The following is a 24,044-nucleotide window of genomic DNA, read 5'->3' as shown; positions in this document are numbered from 1 at the left end:
CCGCGTCGGTGGTCTTTTGCCGAAAACTTGGCAGATTCTGTTAATTTTAATATTCACTCATCCCTGATCAGCCATATCGTATATTTTAGACAGAGACGTCGAACATTTAGTTTAATATTTGTAGAACATACATTAGCAAAGAAAAAAAGTACATTGTTTAGATCAATGGCACGTGCGCCGCCATTCTGGGAGCGGGTTCGTCTTTATTTCTAGCTTGTAACGGCTGTATTGACGTTGTGTGAAATAACAGTGGTTTTTAAGATGTTCCGACGGCAACGTGAGCTCGTAAAATGCGAAATCAAATCATGTGACTACGACCATGCGCAACAGGGTTGCAGCGTTTCAACCCTGTCAAACTTGCATGCTTATAGCACTAATATATAATAATTGTAGGGGTTCAACGTCCCAAAACCACCATATGGTTATGAGAGACGCCGTAGTGGAGTGCTGCAGAAATTCCGACCACCTGGGGCCTCGAGCGTTTACGCCTTGATCGAAAATGCGGCCGGGATTCAACCCCGCGACCGTGCCTGCAGGTCAGCAGACGTGTGCCTTCGAGACCACCGTGGCGGGTAGAGCACAACCATGTGAGTGAACCGTCAACCTATCGCTTTTAAGGGACGACGGCGCTTCCTTGCCGTGTGCCGGCGTCAAAAATGCTGACGCGCCATGGACGGTTTGCGAAGTAGATGCCTGGAGCCGCGGCCGCCTAATTCGCCCCGGTCGGCACGCAGAGCGAAACACCATCCTGGCAATGTCGGAAGCAGCAGCTGGTATGGCGCACTGAGATAAAATGGCATAACAATTAAGCTCTCTTGAGACCAGTGGCATAACCATGGGGTTGGTCATGTAGTTCAGACCCCCCCCCCCCTTTTACTTCGCGAAATTTCGTATGCGCACACATACAATGGGAAGGTGCGGCGATGGCGTAGTGGTTAGAGCATCCGCCTCGCATGCAAAAGGTCCGTGGTTCAAATACCGGTGCCACGAAGTTCTCAACCGGATAAAATCCGCGTGGGGATGGAACTGCATTAAGAGAGGCCTGGGGTGCGGCCTCACTGGTAACCACCGCCGGGAACGCACTCCCTCACCAGAAAAGGATTGGCCACCCTGGTGCAGTACCTGGCCCCTACCTCCCACATACATACGTCAAATAACTCACGGCCCTCAGTCCCCAGCAGCTGCGAAGCAACTGACCACGGCGGCGGTCAGATCTGCAACACAGCAGAGGGTGCTAAGAATCTCTGGATCCGGACTGGCCGCCATTGGAACCTGAACTTGGCAACGTTTAACGCTAGAACCTTATCTAGTGAGGGAAGTCTAGCTGTACTATTCGAGGAACTGGAGGTTGTTAAATGGGATATAATATTGGGCTCAGTGAGGTTAGGAGGACAGATGATGCCTATACGGTGCTACAGGATGGGCACGTCCTTTGCTAACGGGGCTTGGTTGACAGAACAGAACTGGAGTGGGGTTCCTAATTCACAGAAACATAGCTGGAAACAAAGAGTAATACTATAGCATTAATGAAACGGTGGTAGGTATCGTTATTAAACTCACTAAGAGATACAAGGTGAAGGTGGTACAGGCTTACGCGCCTACATGCAGCCATGACGACGCTTCAGCTGAAAGCTTCTATGAAGATGTGGAATCGGTAATGAGTAAGGTAAAAACACTGTATACTATACTGATGGGAGACTTTAATGCAAAGGCAGGGAAGATGCAGGCTGGAGACCAGGCAGTAGGAGATTATGGCATCGGTACAAGAAACGCCAGAGGAAAGCTATTAGTAGAATTCGCAGAACGCAATAATTTACGGATTTTGAATACCTTCTACCGAAAACGAGGAAACCGCAAGTGGACATGGAGGAGCCCTATTGGCGAAAATAAGAACGAAATAGACTTTACAATGAGTGCACACCCAGGCATCGTGCAGGATGTGGAAGTGCTTGGCAAAGTACGATGCAGTGACCATAGAATGGTACGATCTCGAATTCACCTAGACTTGAAGAAGGAACGACAGAAACTGATACGCAAAAAGCCAATCAATGAGCTAGCACTGAGAGGGAAAGTACAGGAATTCAGAGTGTCGCTGCAGAACAGGTACTCGGCTCTTAGTGAGGAAACCAACCTTAGCGTAGATACAATGAGTGATAATCTGACGAGTATCATTACGGAGTGTGCAGTAGAAGTTGTAGGCAGGGTAGTTAGACAGAACACCGGCAAGCTTTCCCAGGAAACGAAGGATCTCATTAAGAAGCGTCAAATCATGAAAGTCTCAAGTACAACAGACAAAATAGAACTGGCAGAGCTTTCGAAGTTGAATAATAGGCGTAAGGTATGCGATGTAAGAAGGTATAACATGGAGAGAATCGAACACGCTCTGAAAAACGGAGGAAGCATCAAAGCAGTGAAGAGGAAACTTGGGATAGGCAAAAATCGTATGTATGCACTAAGGGACAAAGAAGCCAAGATAACTACCGATATGGATAGGATAGTTAAAATAGCGGAGGAGTTTTACAGAGATCTGTACAGCAGCCGGGAACACCACGACCTTAATACTATAAGAACTAGCAGTAACCCAGATGACACCCCACCAGTAATGATAGAAGAAGTTAGAAAAGCTTTGGAGTGCATGCAAAGAGGCAAAGCTGCTGGTGAGGATCAGGTAACATCAGATCTGCTGAAAGATAGAGGACAGATTGTGTTAGAAAAACTAGGCACCCTGTTTACGAGGCGTTTTCTGGCGGGAAGAGTACCAGAGTCTTGGAAGAACGCTAACATCATCTTAATACATAAGAAATGAGATGACAAGGACTTGAAGAATTACAGGCCGATCAGCTCACTCTCCATAGTATACAAGCTATTTACAAAGTAAATTGCTAACAGAGGTAAGAAAACATTAGAATTCAATCAACCGAACGAACAAGCAGGACTTCAAACAGGATACTCAACCATCAACCACATTCATACTCTCAATCAGGTAATAGATAAATGCTCAGAATATACCCAACCACTATACATAGCCTTCATAGATTACGAAAACGCATTTGATTCAGTAGAAATATCAGCCATCATGTAGACGCTGCGGAATCAGGGCGTCGATGAAGTATATATAAACATCCTGGAAGAAATCTACAGGGGATCAACTGCTACCATAGTGCTTCATAAAGAAAGCAACAGAATACCAATCAAGAAGGGTGTAAGGCAGGGGAACACAATCTCCCCAAAGCTATTTACCGCATGCTAACATGAGGTTTTCAGAAGCCTAGAATGGGAACAGTTAGGGATAAGAGTTAATGGAGAGTACCTTAGTAACCTGCGCTTCGCCGATGACATTGCATTGCTGAGTAACTTAGGGGACGAATCGCAACTCATGATTACGGAGTTAGACAGGGAGAGCAGAAAGGTGGGTCTTAAAATTAATCTGCAGAAAACGAAAGTAATGTACAACAACCTCAGAAAAGAGCAGCGCTTCGAGATAGGTAATAGTGCACTTCAAGTTGTAAAAGACTATGTCTACTTAAGGCAGGTAATAACCGGGGAGCCGAACCACGATATTGAAGTAACTTGAAGAATAAGAATGGGGTGGAGCACATTTAGCAAGCACTCTCAAATTATGACAGGTAGATTGTCACTATCACTCAAGAGGCAGGTATATAACAGCTGTATCTTGCCGGTACTTAGCTACGGAGCAGAAACCTGGAGACTTACAAAGAGGGTTCAGCTTAAATTGAGGAAGACGCAGCGAGCAATGCAGAGAAAAATGGTAGGTGTAACCTTAAGAGACAAGAAGAGAGCAGAGTGGATTAGGGAACAAATGGGGGTAATGATATCATAGTTGAAATCAAGAAGACGGAATGGACAGGGGCCGGGCATGTAGCGTGTAGACAGGATAACCACTGGTCGTTAACGGCAACTAACTGGATTCCCAGAGAAGGTAAGCGGGTTAGTGGGAGACAGAAAAATAGGTGGACAGATGAGATTAAGAGGTTTGCGGGTATAAATTGGCAGCAGCAAGCACAGGACCGGGTTAACTGGCGGAACATGGGAGAGGCCTTTGTCCTGCAGTAGACGTAGTCAGGCTTATGATGATGATGATGACAATGGGTCAGATCACCCCCACCCTCCGAATAAAATTTCTGCCCTTGTTCCCGCTTCTTCATAGGGAGGCGCTAAAGATGGCACGTGCAGTTTGCATAATCCATCGATTTCCGTGGACGCGGCACCTGCTTCTTACAGACAGCCACATGGTCTTAACTGGACCGCCTTCGACACGAATAGCTTCATTTAGCTCGTTCGTTAAGTTTCGTGGCGGCCGGACGTCAGTGTTACAAAAAGCACGTGCAGCCGTGCTGCTAAATCTGCAAGAGATGCATTCATCAGGGAATGCCAACGTTAATTGCAGATATGCTCTTGTCACACCGAATTCGTGCAGAAACCGTCGAAGTAAACGAATAGCCGGGTAGCGCGTTCAGAAAGACTGGAGGTTACCGACGGCACACACGCTCGCTACTGCGGTATGGACATCATGCTGACCAAACGGGATGTCTCCGACATTGCGCGGCCTTTGGTACCAATGCTGAGAAACAACCAGCCACCGCATTTTCGAATCGGAAATTATTTGAAAGCACCCGTGACGATATATATATCTGTGGCACGGCCGCTGGATAAAAAAGCGCACGTGCACTCTATCATCCAGCGGCCGTGATTGTGGCAAGTAGCTGTGAGGTGAATTCTCGACGCTCATGTTCGCCGGTGGTTGCCTAGATATTTGCACTTCGGCGACGTTACACAATATAGTGTACTAGAATATCCCATTATTCTAGTTCACTATAGTTACACGAGCCAGCCGCCCGAGTGTCAACGATTTAGCCTGGCCCGCCAGAAATGAAACGAGCGAAAGTGTGCGCCCGAGTGATATGCAGCAGCAGTGAGGACTTACTTACGTTGCTCCTGCGTTTGCACTGTGGCTGTGTCCGTGCACCTCTCGCACGGAGAATGATTTCCGCGACTGTGAGAACGGAGCGACGCGGCACCGGCAGCGCAGCGTCGTTGGTTCTGGAAGATTCCAAGCCTCTCAACGTACGTGCCTCGAGTTTGGCGTTTTCTTCGAAAATAACGAGTGAACAAAGGTTTTTTTGTATGTGTGCGTCAGCCAACGACAATCAGCTCGCGTGCCTTTCCTCGCTGTATGCTTGGTACTTCCAAGCCACCAACGGAATGCTTGTTATCAGCGTGACATATCTCGATACGAAAGTGGCGAGCACTTTTAGTTTACGGACGACATGCATGCTATCAGCGTGAATTGTCACTCTCGACAGGGAAGTGGACAGCGCCGAGCTTTCAAGAAAGGATCGCGCAAGCAAGTCAGGTGACGATTATCGTCGTCGGACAAAAAGATAGGAGGAGGAATAAACTTTATTAGAACAAACCAGCAGGTTTAGGTGGCCGGGCCTAGGCTTCCCACGAGGGGACGTCAAGGGCAGGGAGCCTTCGTGTGCTTGCCTCTACGCCACCTCACGGGCGTGCTGGGTCGTCTGCGGAGCCCCGCTCTTGACGACAAAAAGTTATTCTTTTTTTTTTTTTGAGTGCGCGCGCTCCATCGCGTTTATTAGGAGCAAACTAGGTACAATTCTTTTTAACCACCTCGCTCAAGAAGAGCGTCGCGGACGCCGCCACGCTTGCCGATGCAAAAACGTGGTGTCTAGACGACAGACAGACACAGAACTTTATTGTGTCCTGAGAAACGCTGCTCTTTTTGAGAACGTCGCGGGCCGCTCCCACGTAGCCGCGCCGTCACTACGTGTGGCCATACGGAGGGCGAGGCTCAGCTAAGCCACCATAGCTCAGCACCGCATCGTGGGCTCTCTAGTAATATTCTAGTACACTGTATCTCTAGTAACTTGCCACAGCTAGTGCACTCTGGGTGCATGTGTTGTGTCGCCCTTGTGAGTACACCCAATTGTGGGAGGTGGAATGGTTTGTCCAGCCTGCTAACCGTGCACTGACGGTAACACAACACAAATCTGCCCTTACTGATATATAGGCGTGCATTCACCCCCATTCCCAAGTGTCTCGTCTTGATCTACATTTTGATCTTACTTAGGGGGCCCTGCAACACTTTTCCAAATAGCCATGAAATGGATTCACTGAAGGTGTTTATTGCCGCGAATTCACCGCCGCACAAATTTTTCGAATCCGTCCAGTACGAGCGGAGCTACACTGAACTGTCGCACGCTGCAAGTACATTCTCTCTTCTTTCGTCCCGACGAAAGCGCTGGAAGCTAGCAGGGAGGAATGACACGGGAAAAGAAAAAATGCCACGTGACCTCGAGCACTTTTTTTTTTCGAGTACGCGGCCTTTCAGTGCGATCGCGTGCGCACGTGTGGACAAGTCGCAGCCTCCCGCGGCGGACTCTGTAACGACCGAGCGCGCCATGCTTAAATAAGCCAAAACATGATAATCATGAGATGCGTGTATTGTAACATCACCACATGCTACATCACTACATGCCGTTTCGCTAGCTTGGCATGCACTAAATTCGGTATTACGCCACGCGAACGGATGACATATGTAAATCACTTGTCCAAACATAATAATCATGACACGCGTGCCATGACATGCGTGACATGACTACATGCCACACTGAAAGCGCCAATACACTTCGACGTGACTCGGAGCGCGTTCGCGCCGGCGTTCGTTTCGTCGAGTCACGCCGGCAATGCCACGCCAGGCGCCTATCTGCCTGGCATATGCTCGCAGGCGCGCGCTGCGTTGCTTTGACGCATGCGCGTTTGAGCACGCCCGGCGTCCCTCCGTCACGAATCCAGACAGACGCGGTCGGTTCTTTATTTTATGACGCGGTGCTGTCTGGGTAACGTCGTCGGCGCGAAATGCAGCATATCGCTTTTCGCGACGATTGTCGCCGGGCTTCGCTGACAGACGCTGGTCGCACCAAGCATCAGACTATAGAGTGCTCGAGTTTTGCTAGCGTTGCGTCGCTGCGCCCAGCGTACGCGCGCATCAGCGCTACGTGCGCTCGCCGCCGTTTCGCTAGCTTCACATATACCAAGTTTGGTGTTACGGGACGTGAATGTACGACGAAGGTATGTGACTGGTTCAAACATGGTAATCATGAGATGCGTGTCATGTAACAACACGACCACATGTCACGCTCGTGGCCATTTCGCTAGCTCCGCACATACCAAATTCGGTATTGCATGACGAATACATGACGAAGGTCAATGGCAGGTCCGAACATGATAATCATGTAATGCGTGTCGTGAAAACATATGACTACATGCTACGCTCATAGCGTGCTCACGGCCGTTTCTCTAGTTACCCGTATACCAAATTTGGTATCACGTGACGTGAATGGACGACGAATTCAAATGACAAGTCCAAACATGATAATCATGACATGCGTGTCATGTAAAACTGAACTACATACTACGCTCATAGCACGCTCGTGGCCGTTTCGCTAGCTCCACATATACCAAATTTGGTATCAGGTGACGTGAATACATTACCAAGGTAAATGTCACGTCCAAATGTGATAATCATCACATGGAAGTCATTTACGACTTAATTTACCTCCGCCTCGTAACATTGTGCTGATTTTAAAGTGACATATTAACGTTCTTCATTCATGCTTCGCATATCATCTATTGTCACTGTTTGTGGGATCTGCCAATTTTCTGAGCTTGTTCCATCATTTGTCGAGAGAAGGGAATTTTTAGCTGACTTTGAGAATGTATTATGAATTCCTGGCCACATGGTGTACTACAATATTTGGCTCGCCTGTTCTCGGGAGACTCTACTACTGATTAGCAGCATTTTCTGACCATGCTCAAAAAGCCTGTTCTCGGGAGACCCTACTACCGATTAGCAGCATTTTCTGACCATGCTCAAAAAGCATTGCAGGGCCCCTTTAGGAGCTTGAGCAAAACGGGGCTGGAAAGAAGGTAGAGGAGCTGTGGTGAAGCTGCCTAAACGTTCCTCTTTTCCCACCGCTCCACAGGGCAGAGAGGAAGGCAAAGCATTCAGGCACACCAGATTCACTGAGCTCCCATGCCACAATTGTTAGAGAACCTTCTTCATGCTTTACGATGGTGGTGATCAAACCTTGCAAGTTGGTGGTCCCAAGGTGTTCATCCCATTACCACAACACTATGTGGCCGGGGGATGGGGGGAGGGGTGGGAATTTCTCCTTTGTACAAGTTCGTGGTTAGGGATGGTTCGAAAGAAATGCAGTAAAAATGTCCCAATTTCCAAAGCAACGGTCTACTAGTTTCCATTCAGTCAAGACTACCACTAACAAAACACTGGTAGTTGCAGTTTAATACTCCATTGCACTCCATTATAATTAACTTAACCCAAACAAGAACGCTTAAGACTATGTCATCAAATAGTACCTCAGCCAGTGGAAAGTGCCCAACAGAACTTTATGTTGCACAGAGCCCCTTTCAGCTTTGGACATGGCAAAAGGAAAAGCAGAGTGTGCAGATCATCTGATTATCATTGTGCCTGCAATGAATTTGAGACTAATATATGCCATTTGAACAGCAAGATAAAATATCATCACTCTTCTGAACAGAACAAGTCAGTCCTCAAAACAACATCAAACATTTGGCACTTCCATGTCACATGCACAAGATGACCCTTGGAAGTGCACCAAGACAAGCATAATGGCGTACTCCCCAGATCTCCCACCATTTTATGCTCTGAAATGGAACATTAATACAACTGTCCATGCAGTCAGTACTTCCCCAGCCACAGTTTTGAATTTCCTTGCAATCTCATGCAAGGAGCAGATAAAGAACTTTTATAGCAAAGCCGTCTCAGTCTACCCTGTGCTGCTGTCTTCATTTAGGTAGTAGCAACAGTGGCAAAGGCATCACACAGGTCGCATGACGAGAGAGGAGTGAATAAAGAAATAATTAAAACAAAGTGACAATGATGTCCCAAAATGAGAATACGCATCTTATTCTACCCCCCACACACTCGCACATTTGCAGCTTTGCAGTGCAACAGCAAATTCAGCCGGTGCGGAACTAGCTGAATATTTTTATTTATAGTCTATGCAAGGGTGTTGAAAAAGAAAACAGGATATCCAAACTATATTTTATTGTACGCTTCAAATTGCTTAAACCTCTTAAGCACATGTGATAAGGTACTGAAGAGTCAAAAAGGCCTGAAAGAAATTAATAATAAACTCAGCAAGTCGTTGCATCGCTATGATCACTGCAGCAGCTTTTACCAATGGCCACCATCAACAATCTTCAACGTATTGTTCTTCGCTTGCCAGCTCAACGCAGTTAGTCTCTACTAGGGTGTCGCACACCATCAGGTTGATGATGTTGTCTACTGCCACTGCTAGGTTGGCCCCATCAGGTCGTGTGGTCACTGTCACTACTTGTGGAATCATGCCCTGTACTTGTGGAATCATGCCCTGTTGCAGTTCACCTTCCTGCAGCACCACATCCTCTTCCTCTGTTGCCAGGTATGTTTCCTCAGTGTTCACTAGGTTTGGTAACAGGTAGGTGACCATGTCATCGGAAGTGGCAGATTGCGCTGCTCTAGCTGAAGTTGATGCACCACTGGACCTGATTCAGAAAAATTCAGAAAAAAAAAACTTTCATTTATGTCTGTTATTAGTACACACATGTGGAAGAAAGTAAAGCAAAAGCTCGCCATTTCAGATTTCATGGGACCCCAAAAAAATGTCAGAATTGCCGAATTATCGGAAGTATCACCAATACAAAGTGCCTACAGTTGAGCTACTTCACAAAAGACATGCACTGGGGAGAAATTCTTGTCTTTTGTGTTCTTGTCTTTTATTCTTGTCTGGGGAGAAATTGTTGTCTTTTAAATTCTTGTCTCGGGGTTTATTCACAATGTGATCACGGCTCAAGACCCCCACGTCATAAGCCAAAACACACTCTGAATTCATCTCTACATACCACCCACACGAACATCACCAAACACACGTATTATTTTTCCAGCAGAAAAAAGGCAGGCAACTGATCGTTCGTCCATTACAATGTAGCAAGCAAACAGCAAGGACGCTACCCTAGCGTCCACACAGTTCTCAAGTCATGCATGCAGCCTACACCCAGAGTTGAAACAAAACTGCTCAAGACCACATCTGTTGCTGAATAAACCTGACTAGCAAATGCACAATCATGAATGGCAAATACCCAGTTCTGAAGACATGTGACAAAAACGATACTGCTTGTCACCTTGACACCAGTGGTTACTGATGCGACCACAGGTTGGGCTATGGAGTATGAAAAACTATGGATAGCACCTATGAAGCTTGCTTGTGCAGAGTAAAAATGGAAACAAAACAAGTTTGTAGCCACTGAAGCCTTGTCACCACTGAAACCTTGGTCGCCCACAATACGACCGTGGCAAGACTTTGGATCGTGACTCCACCTTTCTGAAGGCCCGCAACTGTTTCGGTTGTTCGCGAACGCCGTCTTTGCTCCTTGACGTCCCACATTTTCTGTGTTTTGTGCGCTGTGAGGGTCATCCGATTAACCAGGTTGTGGCCAAATATGACTGAATAAACGAGGGTTTCATGCTATTAAACAATACATATGTTTACCAGGAAACTTATAACATGTCTGCATCATCCAATTTTCTAAGTTAACAGAGATAGAATGAATGAGCTTTTGTCGTAGCAAAATTTACTATATCTCTTCATTCCTACACATTTACAAATTCGTTAAAGGTCCATGGAAAGGGCGTATGCGTTACTCATTTCTTCTTAATGAAAGAGTAAGAAATAAAAGCACTACGGCCCAAATTCTAGGCTGCATCAGTGCATCTGCATACGTACATGCAAAGGTTGTGCATATCCACACCAACAATAAACATGATCAACCAACTAGCCTATTTCAAGATTCCTCTACCTGTGTCTGTCTGCCCCATGTTTATATGACTGGCGTGCGTGTGTCCCACACACCATCCTCAGAAATTACAATCTGATTGACTGATCGAATTCAACATGTCATAGCGATACTTGGGCTATGAAATATGCCATGTTAGAAGCCTTTGGAATAATCTTGGCTCATTATTATTAAATGTGCAGCTACTCGGTGCAACGCTATTCGCCGAATCAATCCAGAAGTTGCGTGCAAGGTCGCTACCCGTGACAGCGAAGTGCATCCATGTGAAAGCTGTCGAGATATCGTGCGACTGTGGGCTCACAATGGCACAATTTAAGGGCTCGCCCTCGTGGGTTGTGGGAATTGAGGCTAGCCCAGTGCCTTTGCGCGGGCTTTGCCGCCTTTTCTGCCGTTCTCATGTCCCGACATGTCCATAGACAAATTGACATGTCTGCCCTTCATTGCTGTCTGCCGTGGTGGGGGAGCGGAGTGACGTTTAACTCCCTCACCCGGAAGCAGATGTTGACTGTGGCGCCGCGCGCGGGGACTCCCGAGAGGTTTTCGCTGCGCTGCGTCGGGAGCGGTCAGATACTCTGCGGGACAGCAAACGGTGAGCCACGCTATCTTTTTCGTCCGTCGACTCCCGTCACTCGGGGCTCGTCGGACTTCGCTGACGGCGCCTCGTGCCCGAGGCGAACGCTCACCTTTTGTTGCCCCGCTGCGCACGCACGGCCGAAGGGCGGTACGGTGCCCTAGTGCGTGGCCTCGCTACGCCGACCCGTCTCCCTCCGAGGCCAACGCGAGCGCCTTAGCCCTCGCTCGAACAACCGGGCCTTGGTCCCGGTGTCTTCGTGGATCACCTTTACCGCAGAGACGTGCTTGTGGCACCCTGTGTAGTACTTTGAGCCCGTGGCGTGGATAAGCCTACTTGCTTTCCCGCCGCGCCTTTTTGCAACGGGATGTACTGCGTTTGGTGTTGCCACAATAAAGTGTTGCGACTTTGAGCAGTATCGTGTTCTCGCCACGGCGACGGTTAACGCGTGCCTTGCGGCTCGCTAAGACCGGACGCACGCTGGTGGCCGTACTCCTTCGGGATACGTGTACACCACACTGGCGCCCAACGCGGTATCAAAAGCTCCAGCTTTTGACTGCTCTTAGCGAGTCAGTTCGCCTGCGCGATTCGGGCTCGTCGCAACATGTCTGCTTCGTTGCATGCCGCGTTGCACAGAGGCCACCGCCTCTATCGACGGGCGCCCTCCGGCGCTCGCCTGAGTCGTCACCCCTTTTGTGGTGAATACACTCCTACGTGGTAGCTGACGTGCTATCTCGTGCCCCCTGTTGTCTGCCGAGAACCTGGATTTCGGTGCGACGGCCGCTCGCGGTGCCTTAGCACATGCAAGCGTCGGGGGCGAAACAGCGGCGAAAAGGGAGAGTCCCCATGAGGACGACCTTGGCTGCTATCCAGGTAAGCGGTGCACTGCGTAGCGGCCGAGCGGGGGAACTTTCCGTAGGCCACCGTGCCGAGAGCGAACCCGTGACGCCGTGCTTGCGGTGATTGCTGCGGTCCAGAGTGGGTGCGATACCAGACTCCCCCATTTGGGAGAATGAGAATTGCTTTCGGCAGCGAAGAGCTACTGAAGGCTCAGCAGAGTGATCCGTTTCGAGTCTCGGAGGGACGGAGCGCCGTATACGCTGCTTGCTTTGCGGCGGGCGCCGTTAAAGCGTCACGAGAGGCGCGGAGCGCCGTGACGCTGCTTATTCTGCAGCGGGCGCGATTAGGGGGCTGAAACAGCATGTGTCGCTGAGTCCCCGGCGGACTCATTTTGCTGGACCATGACGGGCTCCTGCTGAAATATATAGCCACTGACGACGAGTCAATCGACGCGTTTAGGGTGGTTATGCCCAAAAGTCTGAGAGCCGCACTGTTGCGATCCTCTCACGACGAACTCATGGCTGGTCACCACACAATTGGCTATCTGATCGTAGCTTTACGGGTGAAGCTCCTTAAAGCGGCACCCGTTCGTCCCTCGTAGTAGTGCGTAACCTGTTTTATGCTTTGACCTGCAAGGTAGTGCCGGTGGGAGATTGCTCCTGTGCGTTGTTGAACAATAAAAAATTCGCAGCGTGCGCGTTAACTAAAAGCCAAAATCTCCTGTCTCTCATTCCCCATTTGCAGCCATTGTCGTGTACATTGAGCACTATCTGACAAGAAAGGGTTGCTACGTTATACTCGCCGGGCGTATCCTCCTTGCTTTTAAAAAGGTTTAGCGAGCGTTGGGCTGCAGTGCCATGAATACAGTGAACTAGTATATACCATGAACTCGAGGTGGTTAAAGGTGGGAAGTAGACACGAAGCGCAAGCCGTAAGAAAGCGTGCGTGTGTCACCTCTCGTTTAGTCCTTGGAATGTCCGCTGAATGGCAGTGCTTCTGTACGAGGAACTGTACGAGAAACTAGTACAAGCGAAGATTAAAGCTGCGAGTGAGAAATGGGTATCAGACATACGTAAGAAGGATAAGAGCGCCCCCCGAAAACTCTGGAACCATTTAAAAGCATTGGGAACGACGACTAAAGAGATGCAGACTCAGATACAGGACGGGGACGGCAACGTTCTCCTGGGGGACAGCGCATTAGAATACCTACATGGAGTCATAGGAAATACTTTCGGCCAAGCACGCGAGAGGTCGGCTAACTGGACACAGGTAGAAAATAAAAGAGTGGCAGATGAAAAATTTAATATCGAATTTTTGGACTGGAAAAAGGCAGAACACAGTGTTCCCAAAAGTACGGCAACAGGACCGGATGGAATCCCGATAGAGATTATCAACCATTTGGGACCAGCGGGACAGTCGCACTTGTATGGAGCCATCGAGCGCGCTATAAAATCCAAGAGGATTCCTGCGCACTGGCGCGAAAGTAGAATGAGTTTGATCTACAAAGGCAAGGGAGAAAGGGACAAGGCGAGCTCTTACAGGCCGATTACAGTCACCTCAGTGCTCTATAGATTAGCTATACAAGCCATCAAAGCCGAGTTGTTGAAGTGGGTTGAAAGTAACGGTATTTTAGGGGAACTGCAGAATGGATTTAGGCCGGGTCGACGCTTGGAAGACAATCTTTTCGTCATAACCCAGACCATCGAAATTTCGGCAGCACAGGGCAGACCAACATGGCTACTGTTTCTGGACATAAAGGGTGCCTATGACAACGTGGACAGGGGATTGCTGTGGCATATACTGGAAGAGGAGGGGATTGGGTCGGAATTTGTAGGGCTGCTAAGGGCAATATATGAGGGTAACAAGGCACACATTACATGGGAAGGGCGTACATACACAGAGCCCGTGTACATTCGAAGAGGTTTAAAACAGGGGTGCCCTCTTTCGCCATTTCTGTTCACACTGTACATTAGAGGAATGGAAAGACGACTGGAGGAGAGTGGATTGGGCTTTGATTTGTCACACCGAAGCAATGGAGTGTTAGTGGAGCAACGGATTCCGGGATTGATGTACGCAGACGATATAGTGCTGCTGGCGGATAATGCGGAAGAACTTCAAAAACTGGCTGACATTTGTGGTGATGAGGCAACGTACCTAGGCCTACATTTTAACCCACAGAAATCTGGAGTCATGGTGTTCAACGAGGAAGCTCATGTAGCACCAATAAGGATACAACAGGAAGCCATACCATTAGTAAATAAGTACAAATACTTGGGGATCTGGCTTAATGAAGGAAAATGCTACCTGAATGCTCATGAAGAACACCTCAAACTGAAAGGGAGACGAAATGCAGCAGTAATGAAACATAGAGCACTTTGGGGACACAATAAGTACGAGGTAGTACGAGGCATCTGGAAAGGGGTAATGGTGCCGGCGCTCACGTTCTCTAATGCCGTATTATGCTTAAAGTCAGATATCCTGTCGGGTCTGGAGGTTAACCAAAAGGCAGTCGGCAGGTTAGCTCTGGGAGCTCACAGTAAGACTACAAACGAGGCTGTACAAGGCGATATGGGTTGGGCTTCATTTGAGGCGAGGGAAGCACAAAGTAAAATACGGTTTGAGGAGCGACTTAGACATGAGAAGAACTGGGCAGCCAGAGTGCACAGATACCTGTACCTGAAAAGTGTGGACACCAAATGGCGGAAGAGGACGCGAAAGCTGGCGACTAAATATAACTTGAACGCGGCCAATAAGCAAAGGGGGCCAGTTAAAAAGCAAGTGAGGGAAACAGAGACGCTCATGTGGAAAGAGAGGATAGAAAAGAAGGGATCGCTGGGAATCTACAAGGCAAGCAAACAAGAGATCCGGAAAGAGAACTTTTATGACAACAATAAAGGTAGTGCGTTGCTCTTTGAGGCGTGGGCTGGCTGCTTGAGAACTCTAACTTACAGGAGCAAATATTCGTCACAGGATGAGACATGTGTTGGATGTGGCGTAAATAAAGAAACAATCGACCACATAGTCATGGAATGTCAAAAGATTCAGCCGGATAGAAATGGGGGGAAGGTCAGACTTCCTGAGGCGCTGGGCTTCGCGGTTGATGGAAGCATTAACTGGTCAGCAGTAGGTATTACTAAGCAGCGGCTGGAGTATTGGTGGAGGAAAAGCAGAGAAGTCGATAAAATAACATCCCAGCCAAGAGGAGCGGCTGGGCAAAATTAAAAAGACATCCGAGTTGAGGGACAGAATTTAAACTCGAACTATTAAGGTAGGCTAGATGGCGCATGCTGTCACCCCGATTCAAAGGGGATGCCTTTAATAATAATAATAATCATCATCATCGAATATAAGATGAAAAGATGCGAGATGGTGGTACTTGGAGTGTTGAGTGGATGAACGAACGGACACACAGACAGATGCGTGGACGGACGCGCGGACGGATGGACGCAAGGACAGACGCAGGGGTGGGTGCATGGACGAATGCAGGGATGGACGCACGGATGGACGTGCGGACGCATGAATAGACGCACGCACGGACGGGCGAATGGACGGTCACACAGACGGACGCATGGACGGATGGAAGCAAGAACGAATGAACGGACGGATGCTTCGCCCCGCCCTCCATCATTCCCCCCGTGGATATGGTGCCATATTTTTATGTTTTGTGTTGACGTACATGCAGAGAATGTCTATGAATGTCTTATTGAGGCGCTCCGACAGTTCGTTTGCCTGCGGATAATATACAACTGTTCTCCGGTGAGCTGTATCACTGAGTCTGAGAACCGACTCCAAAACTATTGCGGTGAAGGCAGGTCCTCTGTCTGTGACCAACATTGTCCTTCGACATGACGCTGTTGCAGCGTCATGCCGAAGGACGATGTTTTCTATGAATAACTGGCTAGATTTTATTGTTTTGCCGCTCTGCATTGCTTTAGTCTTCGCATAACGAAACAGGTTCTCGGTGGCATATATAATCCATCTTTTCCCTCTGGTGGAAGTTCGGAATGAACCCCGGAAAACTATACCAATTTGCGCGAATGGCTTTTCTGGAACTTCGACTGGATGTAAGAGACCGGATGACTTGCAGGGAGGCATATTGCGTCTTTGGCAGTCGGTGCAAGTTTGCATGTGATGTTTACCAGCAGCAGGTAGCTTTGGCCAGTAGTACTTGCATCGCAGTCGGCACAATGTTGGGGTGTATCTTAGATGGCCAGAAGTGGTTTCTTCATGACAGGCTTCAATTATTTCGTTTCGAAGGTATGCATACACGATGATGGAGGCGGAAATTTTGTAGGCCCGTGTGCTCAGAATCGGGTTCACGTTAAAGAACCCCAGGTGGTCGAAATTCTTGGAGCCCTCTACTACGGCGTCTCTCATAATCATATGGTGGTTTTGGGACGTTAAACCCCACATATCAATCAATCAGACACAACGAGCAACTGCGGGCTGCCAGTTGGTATCATCTTTTTGCCGCTAGCACGTGACAATATTATATCCACGAACTGGGAGCACGGGAACACAAAAATAGAAAGAAGAGCGCTCGTGTTGTCCGGTTCTTCCTCTGGCTGTTGTGTGTTCTCACACTCCCAGATCACTGAACGACTAAGACGTCCTTTCATTCCGATTCTGCTGGCGTTTAATGAAGCGTTCTGTCCAGTGCATAACCCTGGTGGTCAAATAAAGGGTCGGATTGTAGAAGTCACTGTTTTTTCGTGATATCTCAAAAGGAAAGAAGAAAGAGCAAAAAAATAAAAGAAACTTCCACGAAGTGCGATCCCCTCACAAAAAATAGCACTGCGCATCACCACAATGAGTACCTCGTAAACACCTCGACAAGTGTCCAAAGTCCACAACTATTCGGACTCTTTTTCCGGCTATATCTTCCACCATCAGGTGTCCATCCAAAGACCGAGCAGCCAAATTCGCTTCGAGAGAATAACAACGGAGCAGGAGCCCGATAAGATCTCTTCTCGTCTTCTTCGCCGTGTCGTACGACCGTTTTTTTTTCCTCCCCGATAGCATGCTTCACACTCTTTCTGTGTCCGTATTGATGTTCGAGCGGCGCGGAGAGGGCTTGTCTGACAAGGTGCCTCCCCCCTCCTTCTCGTAACCCCCCGTACCCACCTCCACACCCAAACACCGCGTGGGTGGAGCCCCAATCAGGCTGATCGCACGGCACGAACGCAGGGTGAGGTGCGATATCGATTTCATACGTGTTCCCCCAACCCATGAGAACACCCGTCACGGCAAAGGAGAGAAGAATAAAAAATAAATATACCATACCTGCCGGGACAGAATTGAACGGGAAATGAGGAGTGGGGAAAGGGTGTGAAATGAGACAGAAAAAAATATACCAGCGAATAAATGGAGTAAAGGGGGCATAAAGTGACAATAAAAAGGATGTATAAATAGAAGTCAGTCAGCCTGTTCCCCGCGTTCGGAGCGCCATTCTTCTTTTACTCTCTTATGTTTTTTTGTTATTTTCTATGAAAGCGAGGCAAACAAAGGCAGAGCTCCATTTCTTCTCACCTTCTGCTTACATTATTATTATTTTACGTGAGTACTGTCATTGAGCAACGGGAAATAAAATGTCAGTTTAAAAATAAAAATGGAAGGAAGAAACATCAAAGTATAAAGGCGTGAAAGGTAAATCTTAGGCACACACGAGTATGCAATCAAGCTTGGAACATAAACCGCTGTTTAGAGTCGGATTAAATCAAGAGGAGCACAGTTTTTTTTAGTTAAACTAAAAATCAGCATAGTAATCAGAAACCAAGTCCAAACAGAATTTCAAAACTTCTTTTTGCAACGGTGCTCCCTCGCTTGCCTTTTCGATTAGGCATGCAGGAAAAGATTTTTATCAACAGCGTTGGATAGCTACATATATTCCGCGCGGTGGTTAGCTCCAGTTTCTTTTGTTGTTCTTTATATTGGTCGTACACCTTCACTTTTTTTTACGTGCGCGCATTTAATTTGCACGTGTGGTTACATGCATTCAGACATTACGTTTGTAGTAAGGCGGTGTTCGGCACACAAAGCGAACACATTTGTCGTCCGCTGGGGCGCTTCTGTCGCTTTCTTTTTCCCTCCCGTGTTTAACCTTGCCGCACTGAGCATTATTTCCGCCAACGTGCGTTCGCGAAATAAATTATTCACGGTGCAACAGACGAGCAGTAGAGTAACGTGCGTAGGACGATGCTTTGTGGTTCAGTAGTACAGTAAATGCACAACCTTGTAATCAGCTGTTGGAACCAAACCGCAAAGGAACCAATGCAATCTCCAGGTTCTCGAGGAGCGTTTCTTTCACAAGAAGAACATGAAAATTGCGGCAGATTGCATTTGCGCATCATTGATTTCTAGTATTAATCTCACTCGACCGGCGCACATATAGTGATTCAGGCTACGCAAACCGGGTTGTTAGGATGAGACGTGGTCGTTCACTTTAAATTCCAAGAATCTTTTGAGCTACTGCAAGTAGTTTTGACGTCTATCTGCGTATCTATCTAGCCGCTTACGTCTGGGTGCTCTCGTGTACACTTTCTCAACTTGGAGTGAACCAAAATTAGTACGGAAGGGTAAGAGGGTTTGACGAATTTTACTCGCTGGTCGTGAGATGAACATTGCCACAATCACATCACGTAGGTCGTCAAACATCTCGCGTCAGCTAGTGGCAAATACCCGCAGGCGGGTATGTGCCAATGGTGTGCGGGTATGTGCCACAGGAGACTGACACTTAGTATCCACCAAGGAAAGGCGAAGATTGACATGGGTGAGCGTTAAGTAAAAGCTGACATCGGCAGCGTTGACCCTGCGAATTCATAGGATGAATGACAGGGTTCCAGCAGGAATCCAACCACAGCATTCTGCGTCGCAATCAAGCATTCTACCACAGAGCCACACCAGGTCTCGGAAATGCTTCTCAAATAGACCCTAATGTCCGTGAGAGAGAAACGAGAAATAAGGAAGGCAGGGAGGTTAACCAGATGCTAGTATCCGGTATGAAACGTCAATTGTGGTCACAGTGCTGGCTATCCAATTTTATATACATATGTACTCCTGTAATACAGCCGCCATGGGGTGTTAACATCAATTGTAGTTAGGCGCCATGCGCTGAAGTTAATTTAGGTATCAGTGCCCAGGCTACCACCCTCAAAATACGAGCGCTAGATATCAGCATGTACCTTCTGGTATTGCTAATACTCATGTTACTGCTGTTACCGTTGCGCGAGTGCAAACAACCGGTTATATGGACACCTCCAACTGTTCAACATATGCGTATGCGTGCAACATGTGTGCATATACCTAGCGTCATTTCATAACCTGCCGCTCTATAAAAAATTACAACATGGTCATCTTTCCTCCGCATGCTTCGTATAACGTCGATTCCCAAGGTATGTGGGATCTGCCAATTTTCACCATTTTTTTTATCAGGAGTGCACCGGTGATTAATAAGGTTAGTGCTCGTCAGCTCTACCAAAGTTAAGAGGAAGCTGAGAATACACATTTCCTTGTTTATGATGATCCCTACAGTGCTAAAGGGAAAAAATGGGGCAAGGCTAGCTGAATATATCTACGCTCCACTTCTTATGTCATGCGCTTCGGGAAGCAGATAAGCCCACGTGATGAGAGTAGAAAATCTGAAATACACCACGCAAGACCTTCCGCTTTAAAATTTTAGGTGATTGAATAGTCCAGTATTGTTCAGGAACCGTCACGGCACTCAGCTTTCTTGTGGGGTAATCATCCTCAGTAAACAAAAGGGCAGATGTATTGAAGTGTCCTCTTACGTTGTAACACTAGCTTTGTGTGACGGTTCTTTATTTTCTTCCAAGCGTATACGGGTGAGCATTAAGTCCTGTTTTTAAATATATATAAAAAAACATCCTAAATAAAAATTGACTGTTCTTGTTGATCGTTACATTAGATGCATAAGATATTGTAACGCACTTTTCAATAAACTCTTTTAATAAGCTAACGTAGGCTGGGCTAACTTGTGCCAGAGAATTATAGCACAGCTAGATTGTCTCGAGGATTCCCTTCTGCCTCTTCTTCTACGTTCTTCTTTTCTTTCAACACGGTTCGCGCGCAGCTGGGTCCCGCAGGATCGTGCATCGCAAATCATCTAGAAGGCACAAGTATTTGCTAGCACGTGTAATTTGAAGTCACATTGTGTCATTGCCCCCCTTTCCAGAGTGCATCGTCCCGATGCTTGTGTCAAACTGGTTGCATGGCAGTCATTCACAAACCCTTGTCGGGGATGTCGTTAACGTCAAAGAACGTTGTATCTTCAGCGTTTCATTGCCTGTCATGATATGGTTTCATCCTGACGACATGCACAGTTTCCGTGCGATGCCGCCGTCGGGATGAAATATCCTGTCCCTCTTGCATAACTTCGTAGTGTAGCGAGCCGACGTGGCGGAGCACTGTGTACGGACCGAAATAGCGGCGAAGCAGTTTTTCTGACAGGCACCGTATTCGTACAGGAATCCACACCCATACTCTGTCTCCTGGTACGTACTGGAGGTCTCTTCTTCGCAGATTGTATCGATGCGTGTCAGTTTTCTGCTGTTGGAGAATGCGATATCGTGCCAGCTGTCTGGCTTCTTCTGCTCTTTGTATGTAGTCGTGAACGTCATAGTAATTCTCGGGCGTCTCGTCGATAGGTAACATTGCATCTAAAGGTGTCGTTCGTTACCGTCCGGCCAAAAACAATTTGGAATGGCGTCATCCGTGTTGTCTCTTGCGTCGCAGTGTTATAGGCGAATGTTGCATAGGGTAATATTTTATCCCAAGTGCGGTGTTCTATATCAACGTGCATTGACAACATATCAGCCAGCGTTCTGTTCAGTCGTTCCGTAAGACCATTTGCTTGAGGATGATATGCAGTCGTTTTTCTATGACTGGTGTGCGTCAATTTCATGATACATTTCATCAGGTCGGCCGTAAATGCAGTCCCTCGGTCCGTGATCAACGCTTTTGGATCTCCGTGCCGCAGTACTATGTTGGAGACGAAGAATTCGGCTACTTCAACGGCTGATCCTTTAACTAGAGTCACTTGTCTCGGCATATCTGGTTAAATAGTCGGTCGCAACTATTATCCACCGTTTTCCCGATGACGACGTAGGAAATGGGCCCAGTAAGTCCATTCCCACTTGTGTGAATGGGGCTTCTGGTGGTTCTATCGGTTGAAGGAGACCTGCTGGTTTTAGAGGTGGCGTTTTACGTCTTCGGCAGTCCCGGCAGGTTCTGACATAGTGTCGTACAGAGCTAAGCAACTTCGGCCAGTAGTATTTAGTGCGGATGCGTGCTAACGTTCTGCTTACTCCTAAGCGTCCAGCTGATGGATCGTCGTGGCAAGCCTCCAAAATCTCTGTTTGCAGAGGTGAAGGGACGACAAGCAGAAATGTCGTTGTATTGTTGTCAAAGTTCCTTTTATACAGGATGTTGTTCCGTAGGACAAACGCTGACAAGCCGCGGACAAAAGGTCGTGGAACATCGACAGACTGTCCTTGTAGGTACTTGATCAAGAGGAGTATCTCAGGGTCGGATCGCTGCTGATGTGCCATGTCTGATGGTGTCACAGCTCCCAAGAAAATAAAATCTTCACCATCCTCGGTGGAAGCAGAAGCAGCAGGTTGAATCGGAGCACGTGACAAGCAGTCCGCATCACTGTGCTTGCGACCTGACTTGTACACAAGCGTGATATCATACTCCTGTAATGGCAAGCTCCATCGTGCAGCCGTCCACATGGGTCCTTGAGATTAGCCAGCCAACATAGCGAATGATGGTCGCTTATAGCTCGAAAAGGCCTACCATATAAATATGGTCGAGACTTGCTGATAGCCCATACCACGGCAAGGCATTCTTTCTCGGTCGCTGAGCAGTTCACCTCAGCTTTCGAAAGAGTGCGACTGGCATACGCAATGACTCGTTCTTGTCCGTTTTGCCATTGGATGAGCACGGCCCCAAGACCTAAATTGCTTGCATCCATGTGGATATCGGTTTCCGCTTCCTCGTCAAAATGCGCCAGAACAGGATGGCTTTGAAGGCACTTTCGTAGTTCATTGAAGGCATCCTCTTGTTCGGCAAGCCATACGGAAGGCATTTCCTCTTTTGTCAGCCGTGTCAGTGGTTCAGCAATTCGTGAAAAATTTTTAACGAACCGTCGATAATAGGCGCAGAGACCTAAAAATCGCCTAACAGCCTTTTTGTCTGTTGGCTTCGGAAATCTTGCTACGGCCTCAGTTTTTGCAGGGTCTGGGTGGACGCCTTCTGCACTGATGACATGGCCGAGAAAAAGGTGCTCACGGAAGCCGAAATGACATTTCTGCGGTTTTATCGTCAAGTCCGCTGATTTGATCACAGTGAGCACGGCCCGGAGCCTTTCCAAATGTTGCTCAAAGGTAGCAGAGAAAACTACAGCATCGTTGAGATAAATCAGACATGACTGCCATTTAAGACCACAAAGCACTGTGTCCATCATCCGTTGGAATGTGGCGGGTGCTGAACAAAGGTCAAAAGGGAGTACCTTGAACTCGTAATAACCGTCCTGTGTCACAAACGCTGTCTTTTCGCCATCTCTTTCGTCAACTTCTATCTGCCAATACCCACTTTTTAGATCCAATGAGGAAAAATACCTGGCATTTCGCAGCCTATCCAGAGTGTCATCAATTCTTGGCAGAGGATAAACATCCCGTTTGGTGACGGCATTCAGCTTTCGATAATCAACGCAGAAACGTAAGGTTTGGTCTTTTTTTCTTCACAAGAACAACAGGTGACGCCCATGGACTTGATGAAGGCTGGACTACATCGTCTTTGAGTATTTCTTTAACCTGATTACCAATAGCTTCTCCTTCTCTTGGTGACACTCGGTAGGGATGCTGGTGTATTGGCCTCACTGACTCGTCGACAATGATGCGATGTTTGGCGACAGGAATGCGTCGAACCTTAGATGAGAACGAGAAGCATTCGGCGAATTCCCTTAAAATACCCTCTATTTGCTCTTTTTTGCTTGGTAGTAGGCCTGGCTCGACGTAGATTGCTGCAACGACAGACTCCACGTCTTCGAAATCAGAATCATTGGTTTCAAAAGTTCGCAGCTCCGTAACCTGGACGAAATCATTCAGATTGGCGATGACGGTTCCTTTTGCAACGTGCTGCACCTCATTTCCAAAGTTTGTAAGTAGAACATTTGCACATCTGTCACGTAACTTAACAAGGCCTCGTGCCATGCAGATCCCTTTTTGGAGTAGTAAGTTAGTGTTGTTGTCAGCAAATCCTTCGAATTCACTGAATGCTTTGTTGTTCACTGCGACAGATATGCTCGATCTTGGCGGAACCATGACGCCATCATCTGCAATACAAAGGTCATATACATTTTCTTCCGTTTCAAAGGTAGCAATCGCGTGCCTAGTCGAGAATGAGACGGAAGATTCTCGCAAGTTAATTACAGCGCCATTAGCTCGTAAGAAATCCATGCCGATAATCAAGTCTCTTGAGCATTCCGGCAGCACAATAATACTGGCGACGTACGTGAAACCCTGTATTCCGGTTCTTGCTGTGCATACTTCAGTAGGGTCGATGAGGTGCCCTCCTGTTGTGCGAACTTGTGGTCCCTTCCAAGGAGTCAGCACTTTCTTTAGTATTTTAGAAAGTCCGCTACTCATCACTGAATAATCTGCGCCGGTATCTATCAGTCCGATGACTTCGTAGCCGT

Source organism: Rhipicephalus microplus, chromosome 2 (genome assembly GCF_043290135.1).
Source record: "Rhipicephalus microplus isolate Deutch F79 chromosome 2, USDA_Rmic, whole genome shotgun sequence".
Lineage (NCBI taxonomy): Eukaryota > Metazoa > Arthropoda > Arachnida > Ixodida > Ixodidae > Rhipicephalus > Rhipicephalus microplus.
The sequence above is the reverse complement of the archived record's forward strand: the minus strand, read 5'-3'. Positions refer to the sequence as shown.